Below are 12285 nucleotides of genomic sequence, written 5' to 3'. Positions count from 1 at the left end.
GTACCCCTGCAACCCGCTATACGAGGTCCCTTATTCTTATTATTCTTATACCATTTGTTGCTACTGTTTTCTTCCCCTGCAGTGTCGGCCGTACCTAGCACAGCTGGCTAATTCTGATGTGGCCCCCTGTTGACCCACGCAGTAACCAATGTCTTACACTTTACACTGTCTTTTTATTATTATTATTATTATCACCCTTTTTTTATTATTCTTATACCATTTGTTGTTATTGTTTTCTTCCCCTGCAGCGTCGGTCGTACCAAGCGCACAGTTGTCGACTTTATCTGCCGCTTGTACAGCTGCTGCTGTTACGTCTCCCCCCAGTTGTTTTCGCGTTCCCTGCACATGCTACCTATGACATTCGCAAATCCTGATGTGGCCCCCTGTTAACCCACGCAATATCCAATGTCTTACACTTTACACTGTTTTTTTTTTTTTAGTATCATTCTCTGCTGAGTCCCCCATGTTATTCTACTCCGGCGTCACCCGCTAATGTTGATGTATCCCTCTGTTATTATTAGTTTCTGTTTCCGATGTCTTCTGCCGATTTTGTTGTGCCCCCCAGTTTTTCTACTCCGTTCCTCATGCCACCAGCTAATTCTGGTGTGACCCCCTGTTTTCTTATTTTGTATTCGTTGTCAACCGCTAACCTTGTTGTAACACCCTGTCTTCCCCGCCTGCCCCACTGTACTGCGAAATTTGCGTGTGCGACTCCTCTTACCTGCCATTCACCTTCTCCCTACACCTTCCCCCCCACTTTACCTACTCTTTCGTCTCTCCCACCCTCCTCGCTTCCGTTCGGCCGGTTGAGGTGTCGGCGTAACGCCAGACAGTTACCGGCCTCTGTCCCCCCTCCCCCCCCCCAACAACCACTTCATCATCATCATCATCTTTGGATTGCCCTCGCTGAAAAATCAGCTATGCAATGGTTGCTAAGCAATTCCTTAATACAGCTGGTTCCAGAAAAGCATTTTGATGAGAAACTGGGAGTTTTTTTATGAAAAAAATGACAATAAACCCTGAGAACATTCTTAAGAGGATGTGGGCACTTACTACTTGCTTACGGGAAAACTGCTTTTTAGCAAGAAATAAGACTTTTTAAGGCAAGTGTGAATATGGAAAATGTGCACAAGGAATTGAACTTCCTTAATTGCGAAGAAAAACAAAAAGTCATTTTTTCAAAATTTCGCCTTACCCTGTGCCCTTAAAAACGGAATCTTTCTGCATTCACAACAGGGGAGTCAGGGATAACTACAGAATTGTGGTATTTGCCACACAGCGAAATATTGATTTACTTGCAGGAGCTAAGGTGGGGTTTATGAGCGGCACGTTTAAGGCTACATCATCCATATTTTTCAAGTGCACACCATCCATGCGATGTACAAGGACGGCATGGTACCATTGGTGTACACTCTCCTTCCGAACAAAATGGAAGACAACATGCACCTAAGGTCTAAGGACCTTATTCAGGCTAAGCATGAAATGGTGAATTAAAAATTTTCCATGTTGGAGACAGACACTTTTTTGCAGTACTTTCAAGCATCCTGACTCAACCCGCCTGGAACTGGCATACTGTGACTTTGAGTCTGCAGCCATCATCGCCACCAGAAACATAATCCAGCAGGTGCGAGATCAAGGATGTTTTTTCCATCTGTGTCAGGCTGTTTACCTCAAGCACTGCAAGCTTGGATCCCAGATACGGCATGGTTCAGATGAAGATTTCGCCGTTCTGGTAAGTTTGCATGTTTGCGTTAGACTTGACAAATGTGGTAACTCATATAGCATGTGCATTCAATTCCAGGTGAGGATGCTGCCTGCTTGGGCATTTTTGCTACTAGTAGAAGTGGCAGAGGCTTTTAAATATGTCGCGACTCTTTTTCCACCAGAAGCCATGCAGATTATGCTTTACTTCAAAGATGTGCATATTGGACGTCTTCAATGCAACGGGCTGCTGCCAGCCACATTCCCAACAAGCACCTGGTTCGTCCATAGATCGGTCGTAGAAGGACTTCCGTGCACAAACAACTCCGCTGAAGCTTGGCACCGCAGCTCCCAGAAAGGAATCGTTAGGCCTGCGACACAAACTTGTCTTGTGAGCTTTCAATGAATCATGATGATGATGGTTGGATGTTTATGGCGCAAGGCCAACTGGGGCAAAGAGCGCCAAGACAATAGTCATATATGAGGGGTGAAACCTTAAACACTACGAAAAGTCAGCAAAAAAAAAAAGTAAAATCACAAAACGACAATGAACATGGGCCAGGGAGTGATCATGCCAGGGCCAGGGAGTGATCATGCGTGGTATGAAATGAGGTCTAAAAACTGAACTTCTTCTAAATATTTAAAAACGCACTTGATAGAAAACATGGGATCGTCAGAGAGGAAAATTGCTGGGTGTTGTGGGACGTGTAGTCTGTATAGCTGTGGGAAGTGTTTGCGTCGTGTTGTGTGAAGTGCGTTGCATTGAATGAGTATGTGAACTACGGATAGGGCCTCTCCACACCTGCCACACTGGGGTCTTGAAGACCCCGTGAGGAGATACGAGTGTGTGATATGTGTGTGCCCTATCCGTAGCCTAGCAAGGGCAACTTCTGTGTATCTGTTGCGTGTGTCAGTGGTGTATGGTCCCAAGCGTGGTTTTATAACGTGTAACTTGTTATCTGGTTGTTCACTCCAGTGTGCTTGCCATCTGTTGCGAAGTTGGTGTCTGATGTGTGGCTTCATGTCTGTGTATGGCACTGTTGCTATGTCCATTGTATTCAAGAGTGTAGCTGCAGTGGCCATTCCATCTGCGGTTTCGTTCCCGGCAATTCCAGAGTGCTCTGGAACCCAACAGAAAATTATTTGAAGGTTTGATGCATATGCAGACATAATAGCCTTAAAAACATGATTGATGACAAAGTTTTTAGAGTGCTCTCCTGATGCAAGTGCTTGTACAACGCTAAGAGAGTCCGTGTACAGGATGGATTTTAGGATTTGATGCTGGACTATGTGATTTATTACCATTAAAATACCGTATGCTTCCGCTGTGAATATACTGCTACAAAGGTTCATTGTTTTACTGACGTTAAAGTTTGGCCCATGCGCAGCACAAGTTACAGCAGTTGCAGTCTTGGACGCATCGCTGTAAAACTATTCACAGCGGTACTTATGCTGCACAAACAAGAAATGCTGCAGAATCGCAATCCTTGGTGACCTGTTCTTGCTAAACTGCATAAAAGACAGGTCACATGACACAGGGCGGAGATGCCATGGTGGAATTGAATCAATAATGGGCGTCTTGTGAATGCCTGAAAACGAGACTTCTAGCTCAGAGGCTTCTTCTCGCACTCTTTGATGAAACGGCATGGAGATTGATGGACGATTTAAAAAGAGTTGCTGTGAGGATGCATCATTAATGGTCGGAGTAAAACGATGATTTGTCATAGATATGATTTTTGAGGCATATAAAAAGTCCATGTACACCCTCTGGTGATCTAGAGACCATTTATTGCATTCTACATAGAGACTTTGGACAGGGCTAGTGCGAAAAGCACCGCATGCGAGGCGTAGCCCTAAATGCAGCACTGGGTCCAGCATTTTTAGTGCCGTTTTTGTTGCGCACCCATATACAACACTGCCGTAGTCCAAGCGGGATCCCACTAGGGCGCTATAAACATGTAGAAGGAGTTGCCTGTCTGCACCACATGACTGGCGGGAGAGAACTTTGAGAATATTCATAGTTTTTAGGCATTTTTGCTCAAGATGTTTCAAGTGTGGGACAAATGTTAGCTTGTTATCGAATATTATGCCTAAAAACTTGTGCTCCTTTTTAGCAGGAATTGAAACGCCATTCAGAGTAATATCTGGGTCCGGATGGATCCCGCGCTTTTTGGAGAACACAACACAAGAACTTTTTCCTGGATTGAGTTTAAAACCATTCTTGTCTGCCCAGCTGGCAAGTTTTTTAACCCCAAGCTGAACCTGACGTTCAGAGATTGACATATTACAAGATTTAAAAGATATCTGTACGTCGTCTACATACACGGAGTAAGAAATGGTAGGTGGCAATGCCATCCCAAGCGAGTTCATTTTAATTATAAAAAGAGTACAGCTAGAACTCCACCTTGCGGCACGCCGTTTACTTGCACATGAATCCTTGACAGTCGCTACCAACTCTCACGCGAAACGTTCTGTGGGACAGATAACTAGCCAGAGTGTTGAGCATATGGCCCGAAACACCGAAAGACTTCAGGTCACTGAGGATCCCGTAGTGCCAAGCGGTGTCGTAGGCCTTCTCGAGGTCGAAAAACACAGTTACGACATACTGTTTATGCACGAAGGCATCTTTAATATACGATTCAACAGCTACGAGTTGATCATTTGTGGATCGCCCCGCCCTGAAGCCTGCCTGGGAGCTCTCGAGAAGACCGTTGTACTGAAGGAAGTACACGAGTCTGCGATTTATCATCTTCTCGAAGAGCTTGCACAGGCAGCTCGTCAGGGCAATAGGACGGTAACTTGAGGGGGACGACGGGTCCTTTCCCTCCTTCAGGAAAGCTACAACTATAGCCTCCTTCCAAGAGTTTGGAATGTGCCCCGAAAGCCAAATCTTGTTATATAGGTGTAAGAGTGTTACAAAAGTGTCTGCGTGCAGGTGTTGTATCATTGTGTATGTGATGTTGTCTGGACCTGGAGCTGAGGGTTTACACGTGCTCCGAGCAGCCCTCAGCTCATGTAGTGAAAACAGGGAGTTGTAGGAAGTCTGTGATTTGTTGTTGTCGTGTACGGACTTTTTTTCACAAGAGGCTTTATGGTTCAGGAAAGTGTTTGTGTAGTGTGCTGAACTGGACACGTGTTGGAAGTGTTGTGCGAGTGTGTCAGCCTGGTCTTCCAGAGTGTCCCCTGTTGTGCTGACCAGGGGCAGGCTGTGTGTCTCTTGTCCTTTGAGTTTGCGTATACATGTCCATACTTTCCGTGTGTCTGTGTAGGAGTTTATTGATGTTATGAATGCACGCCAACTCTCTCGTTTTGCCTCACGGCACACACGTTTTCCTAATGCCCTGGCCCGTTTGATCAAGACGACGTTTCCCGACGTGGGGTACCGACGAAGGATACCCCACGCCTTGTTCTGGGCCTCTCGCGGCCGCCTACAGTCCTCATTCCACCACGGCCTCCGCTGGTTGCGCGGGGCACCAGAGGCGTGGGGAATGGACTTTTCGGCGGCGTCGAGGATGTGCGCCGTGAGGAGTTGGGTAGCTTCTTCAACGTGTAGGTGTCCTATGGATGTGTGGTGTAGTTTGGATGTCTCTGTAAATGTATTCCAGTTAGCTCGTGCTTCATTGAACCTATTATGAGAAGATGAACTGCTTGCGCCTTTACCTATATATGTAAGTGATGTGGGGAAGTGGTCACTGCCATATGGGTCAGTTGCCACACCCCACTCGAGAAGAGGAAAGAGAACTGCGGAGACAATAGCCAAGTCAAGACATGAGTATGTGTTGTGACCTATGTTATGGTATGTAGGCTGTTTGTTGTTGAAAAGGCATGGTCCAGAGGATGTAAGAAACCTCTCCATCAGGCGACCCCGGGCATCCGTACGAGAACAGCCCCAAAGAGAATTGTGAGCATTACGGTCGCCTGTTAGAATGTACGGTTCGGGCAGCTGGTCAACCAGAGCCTCGAAGTCAGAGCTCAAAAGTGTAACATTAGGAGGAATGTATATGGAGCATACCGTTATCAACCTATTAAATATTATTAAGCGTACTGCTACAGCGTCAAGGATAGTGTTTAAAGTGACAGGGTGGCATGCTAAGGATTTCCGGACGATTATGGCCACACCGCCAGAAGAGTGTGTGCAGCCATCCCTGTCTTTCCTGTATACCAGGTAACTATTCAAGAAATTTGTGTGTTTAGAATTCAAATTTGTTTCCTGGACACACATTACACTTGGCTGATTGGTATGCAGAATACACGTCGTCAAGATTATTCATAAGGCCTCTGCAGTTCCATTCAAATATATTTTCTCTTCCCATTATTTAGTGTGAGAGCTACTGGAGTGTGTATGTATGTGTGTCGTCTTTTGGGGCTGTGACTCTTGGATTGGGCTTTTTGGGCGGCCTATCTGTAGGCTTGGACGACGGAGGCCGCTCCTTGCGCTGCGTTGCAGGCAAGAACGGCACGACGTCCATCCCGTCGTCCGATGTCCAGGGTGTGCTCGTGGAACCGGGCCCCCAGACTTGGCCCCCATTCGGGGGCCCTTCGTTTGAGCCACCACCGCCGCTGGTGTCGGGGGCACCAGAAGGGGCACGGGCGGTGCGGTGGCGGTGGGAGCCGGTCCGGGGCCCGTGGTGTCCATGGCACCCTCCAACGCACTGGACGATGGGGAGTGAGGGACGGGAGCGGCACCGGTCCAGACGGAAGAGGTTGCGACCACAACCGCTGCTGGCTCAGCGAGCGGTGCGGAGGCGGGCTGGGCTGCAAGAGGCAACCGAGGGGGATGGGCGCGGGCGGGCCCAAGTCCGAGTCCCGGTACTGGGTCCCCGCCGAAACCAGACGCCGCTCCGCCCCCCGGCGAGCCGCGTCGGCGTACCTCCCCTGGGCGAAAGAGGCGAACCTCTTCCGTGCCTCTGTTACTTTGACATTGGTTATTTTCTTTTCTTGTTGGAATTTCTCGCAAGTGCGGGACCACGCTGCGTGGGGCCCCTGGCAGTTGGCACAGGTGAAACTCTGGGTGTTACAGTTTTCGGATGGGTGGTCATGTTGGCCGCATTTTCCACAGGTAAGGCGGCCGGGGCAGGAGTTTGTGCCATGCCCGAACCGTTGGCACTTGAAGCAGCGCTGTGGGTTCGGGATGTATGGGCGGTCAGAACAATGTATGTAACCGGCATTTATGAATTCTGGAAGCGTGGATCGATCGAAGGTTAAGATAATGTGTCTAGTTGCTACCTGTTTGTCATCGCGGCGTATTGATATGCGCTTTACAGCCGTGACGCCCTGATCCCTTAAGCCTTCCAAAAGGTCGGCCTCGGTCTCGGACATGAGATCTGCCTCAGAGATCACATCTTGACAACTGTTGAGACTGCGGTGGGGTGTGACTCTGATCTCCAGATCTGCCATGCGGGTTTGTTTCAGGAGGATTGTGGATTGTTGCTGAGTTTTAACTTCAACTAGCACTTAACCAGTTCTGAGCTTTTTGGCGTCATATGTTTTGCCGATGATACCTTCAAGGTATTTAGAAACAAGAAATACAGATTGAGAGGAAACCGGCTTCGATTTGTCTACAGATTCAATGATCAAAAAACGAGGGTAGTTATCTGGCTTTGGGAGCGAGATAGAAGGCAAAGAAGGAAAGGATCCTTTTCAGGGACCGATCACGTTTGGGGGGGGGTTTGAAAATGCCATATAGCATAGTATAAAAGCAGGGAGACGGGGGTACTTTCTTCTTTGACCTTACCCTGGTAGTCAAAGAGGTCCCGGAGCTCCCTGCCTGGTGAACAGACAGGGAGCCTATCCGCCGGAGCTTGACCTGGGCTCCGACGGCCACCGTTCGTGGTTTCTAACCCTCCACCTATAAACACATCGCCACGGTTGGATCCAGCTTATGTTTGGGGGCTCGGGGTCCGCGGTATCGCCAGTACCGTCACCAAGATTGCTCAAGGTGCCCCGTGCGGGGTTTCACTCAATCAATCAATAAATTTATTAATATCTCCAAAGGATACATGGGGATTATATACAGAAGGAGGTCTCAAGGTCAAAGACTTTAACGGGACCTCCTGCCAAGAATAACTTAAAATACACTGAATAATAGCAGCAAATGAAAACAGGGATGTGTACAAGAATGATGTAAAGCAGAGTCAATAAGTAAATTACATGGTAGCAATAACTATACACAATCAATTTAGAAAAGAAAAACACTGAAAAACAAAGCATCAGGAACAATCTTGGTTACGTCTGAGGCAGGGACATCAGGTAGCACTTTAATTCTTTTTTGAATTTGTGGAATGTGTTAGAAGACTTAATGGCGGGTGGCATAGAATTCCATAGACATATAGCCGAGAAGTGCGCTGTCTGTTTGCCGTAGTTAGTTTTTACGTTCGGTAAAATGAAATTGTGCTTAAAAGCAAACCTAGTAGTGTTAGTATTAAGAAGACTAGCGGCCAAAAAAGAGAAACATGGAAACTCATTGTGGAGCACCTTAAACAAAAAATACCTAGGTTATAACTCATCAGTTTCGAAACAGACAAAATATTATTTGAACAAAGCAATGAATGAGCATTCGCGCCATACGCGCTTGATGATATAATTCGAATAGCTTGATTTTGTATTGTTTGTATGTATTGCCCCAGCATGAGATGCAGTATGTAATATGTGGATGAATAAATGAATAGTATAGTGACATTAGCGTTGAATGACAGAAGAAATATCTTGCTTTATTGAGGATGCGCATGCCGTAAGCCATTTTTCTTTTTACATTAGCAATATGATGATGATACTTCAAGTTGGAGTCAAGTAGGACGCCTAAAAATGAGGAGTATTCACTTGCGAAAATTAGCTGATTGTCAATGGTAACAGATGGTGTGAATGCTATGGCCCTTTGGTGGGAATGGAAGACCGCGAACTTTGTTCTAGAAGCATTAATTTTTAACTTATTAAGATTACACCACTGTAACACGTTACGAAGATCTACATTTAGTTTAGACGTTAGTGACAAAACAGTACTGTCATAGTTGTAGAGAGTGGCATCGTCTGCATATAATAGACATTTTGAACAGGCAAAGCAATTCGGTAAATCATTAATGTATAACAAAAAAAGTAGTGGCCCCAATATGGAACCTTGGGGTACGCCAATGTTAGTTGTTCTAGCTTGCGAGTAGACGTCACTTACGGAAACAACCTGAATTCTGTCTCGTAAGTAATTTTTAATGAGTAATAATGGTGGACCACAAATTCCAAGCAATTCGAGTTTAGTAAAAAGGATAGACTGATTGATAGTATCAAATACTTTAGACAGATAGATAAAAACTGAACCAGCGTAGAAGCCTTCGTCAATAAATGATTTTAGCTTGTCGGTAAGGGAAACGAGGGCCAGATCAGTGGAATAACCAGGACGGAAACCAAATTGGCATGAAGAAAGGATATTAAATTTATTTAAATAGTTTGTTAGACGAGTTGCAATTAGTTTTTCAATTATTTTACTGAAAAATGGTAATATGCCTATGGGCCTGTAGTTAGGAAGCAATGATCGATCACCGTTCTTAAAGACTGGAATAATTTTTTCCCGCTTAAGTTCCTCCGGAAACACACTGTTTTTAAACATTAGATTAATTAAATGAGAAAGTGCCTCTGAAATGAGATGAGCGACCATTTCTATTTGGCTGGGGTGAATATTGTCAAGCCCGGAGCTGGTTAGTTTTTGGTTGTGTATGGTATTAAAAATTTCGTGGGGTGTTGTAGGTGAAAGGAAGAATGAATGCGGTAGCCGTGCGTAGTTAGGCTCATAACTGAAAATGTCACTTTGATCATGACTGAAAAAGAAATTGCAGAAAGCGGTAGCCATATGAATGGGTTGAACGTACTCGATACCATTGTGCGATATTTTGGAGACATGATCGTGACACATGCGTCTATTTAAGAAAGAAATTATAATTTCCCATTTTTTTCTTAAATTATGGCCAGCTTCTGTTAATTTATGTTCGTAATACTTTCTTTTGGCGGTCTTCAGTTGCGCAGAAATGTTGTTAGCTAGTTTTTTATTCCGAGCAAGTAACTTAATGTTGAAAGGCTGTTTTTTTGTTTTTTTGTAAAGATTATCTCGCCTGCGCATGGCCGATAGGAGTGTATCGGTCATCCAGGGATTGTGTGCAAATGGAAATTGCCTTTTACATTTTCAGGTACAGGAGTTAGAAAGCAGGCATGATGAAATGATCAGTAAAAACTGAGAATAGGCTTTCTGCGTATCATCTGTGTGCATAACTTCAGACCAATCTACTTTTGCGATCGCTTTAACGAACTTTCCTTTGTCCAAGATATTTTTTACAAAAGCAGACGAACGTTGGGGCTGGGTACCGTTAAATTTGATAAAAATGGGGCAGTGATCAGTAATATCGATGTCAAGAACACCAGCTAGAGGCGGAGTAAGTAGATTAGACAGGGCGTGATCAATAAGAGAACTACCGCCGGCACTGGCATGACGAGTTAGAATATTAATAAGACACTCAAATCCGAAGCTGTGAATTGTATTTGTATAGTTAATACATCCGGAAGATGTGTTATTAATTAAATTTATATTAATGTCACCCAAGATAACCATATTTTTGTTTTCCAAGTACACACTGTTCAATGACTGTTGAAGAGCTAAGCAAAATTCAGGAATCGATGTTGATGGGGAACGATAAATTCAGCCACAGATAAAAGATTTGCCATCAATATTTAGAAATGAAGGATCAAACTCAATAAAGACAGATTCACAGTTGGTCAACGAGATGTCTAAATCATACCTTCGCTTATAGGACATATTAGAAGACACAAATAAAGCTACACCACCGTGGTTACTTGTTTAACCTGTAACAATATTCGGGTGAATAGGAAGGCAAGCAGTACAGGTCCTTATCGTCGTCCGATAGGCAAGATTCAGTAATTGCGATGATAGAAAAATGGTTATCAAAGGATGAAAGTAGATTTTGAATTTCGTCGAAATGTTTTCGCAGACTTCTTGCGTTGAAATGTATAATAGATTGAGAGTCGCTAGAAAGAAACGATCTTAATTCATTAGCCAAGAATGATGGGGATGTCTGAGGCATGATAATGATCTACATAGGTTACGTCTGGTGCAGTCACTTAACGCGAGTTTTGACAGGTCGGATTCCTTGCGGATTCAGAGAACTTTACTGTCAGTGGCCTTCCTCGACTTGATCTGGCAGTTGTCCATCCATAGAAACATCCATTTCTTTTCCTTCTTTAGAGTTAGTGCCTTAGCGAACAATTACTTGTTACCTGGGGTCAAGTGATCGTTAATGTACACCGGGGTGTCTGGTGATGCCACAACACCAATATCACTGAGACAAACTTTCGCCTTGCGTGCTTGGCTAATGAACTCGGATTTCTTGGTTCGGGAACAAAATCTAGCAATGATATTTTTCTGGTTTTCCGAACGCGTCGGGACCCGATGAACAACGTCGATGTCAAGGGGTTCTAGAGGGCACTCAATCTTTTCCCCAATAGTTTGCATTATTGCGATGCAATCTTCGCCCTGAGTGCAAGGAACACCCTTTATTTCCACGTTGTTCATCTTCGAGTACTGTTCCAGGTCAGCTACCTTTTCAGTCAGAGCCGAGTTTGCTGACTTCAGTGCCTTGTTGTCGGCGACCAATGAAGCGACCAATACGATAGTGTTTGCCTCATTAAGTCATAATTAAGACCTGAAGTTGTCTTTGCCCTTTGGGGGGTTCTAACTGAAGTGGTAGTAGCTGTTAGTGGATGAATGACCGGCCGCACCCCGGTATGAGTTGTTGTAGGAAAAATAAAATATTTGTCGTTTTGTTCTCACAGCGAAAAGGCAATGTTCAAGTGATGTGATGATAGCCCCCAGCATAACTGATTGAGTTTGTCGTTGCATACAAGCATCAGAATTAAATGCCATTAACATGAAGTGGCCCCCATGCAATGTAGCGATTGGACGTTTTCTGGCTTCGAGTCTTTGCAATAATAGCGAGAGTGTGTAGCATTAATATTTAGTTCTTATTAGAGACAGGAGACCAATAAAATTCTCTAAGGCATTCTACTACTCCTAGCCCCAATTCGGGGAATAAACATAAGCTATTCTTCCTTTTGTTTTATTTACTGGCAGTACATGTTCCAGCAAATGACCAGATATTTTTGCCTGTGCCATCGGGTGCTAATTCTCGCCTTATATGCTGTCTTTTATAAGGATCACTTTAAGGAAACTCAGTTAGAAACAAAGAGGGCACACGGTTGGAAGCAGTGTTGTGGAATGGGCGTCCCCATTCTATTCCAATTCCATTCCGAGGAATTAAAACTTTTCTTGATTCCATTCTTTGTAATTCCTCGGAATAACAGAAGTTAGCCATTCCCATTACTGGAATTGACAGGAAGTTCAATTCCATTCCTTTAATTCCTCAACGTAAAAACTACCTCAGGTGCTCTATCGAGTTGCAGAGGAACGCAACATGAATCTGATGTTATCATACGGGTAGAATACTGCAAAAGTATGCAAAATGTGTCGCTTGTCACCGAAGTTTAGAGGTGGTAGCAGGTCGGTTACATATCTCGTGCAGAACAACTACC

The sequence above is a fragment of the Haemaphysalis longicornis genome, unplaced genomic scaffold (genome assembly GCF_048455015.1).
Source record: "Haemaphysalis longicornis isolate Haplotype H1 unplaced genomic scaffold, Haemaphysalis longicornis Haplotype H1 scaffold_245, whole genome shotgun sequence".
Lineage (NCBI taxonomy): Eukaryota > Metazoa > Arthropoda > Arachnida > Ixodida > Ixodidae > Haemaphysalis > Haemaphysalis longicornis.
Note: the sequence above shows the minus strand (reverse complement) of the source record.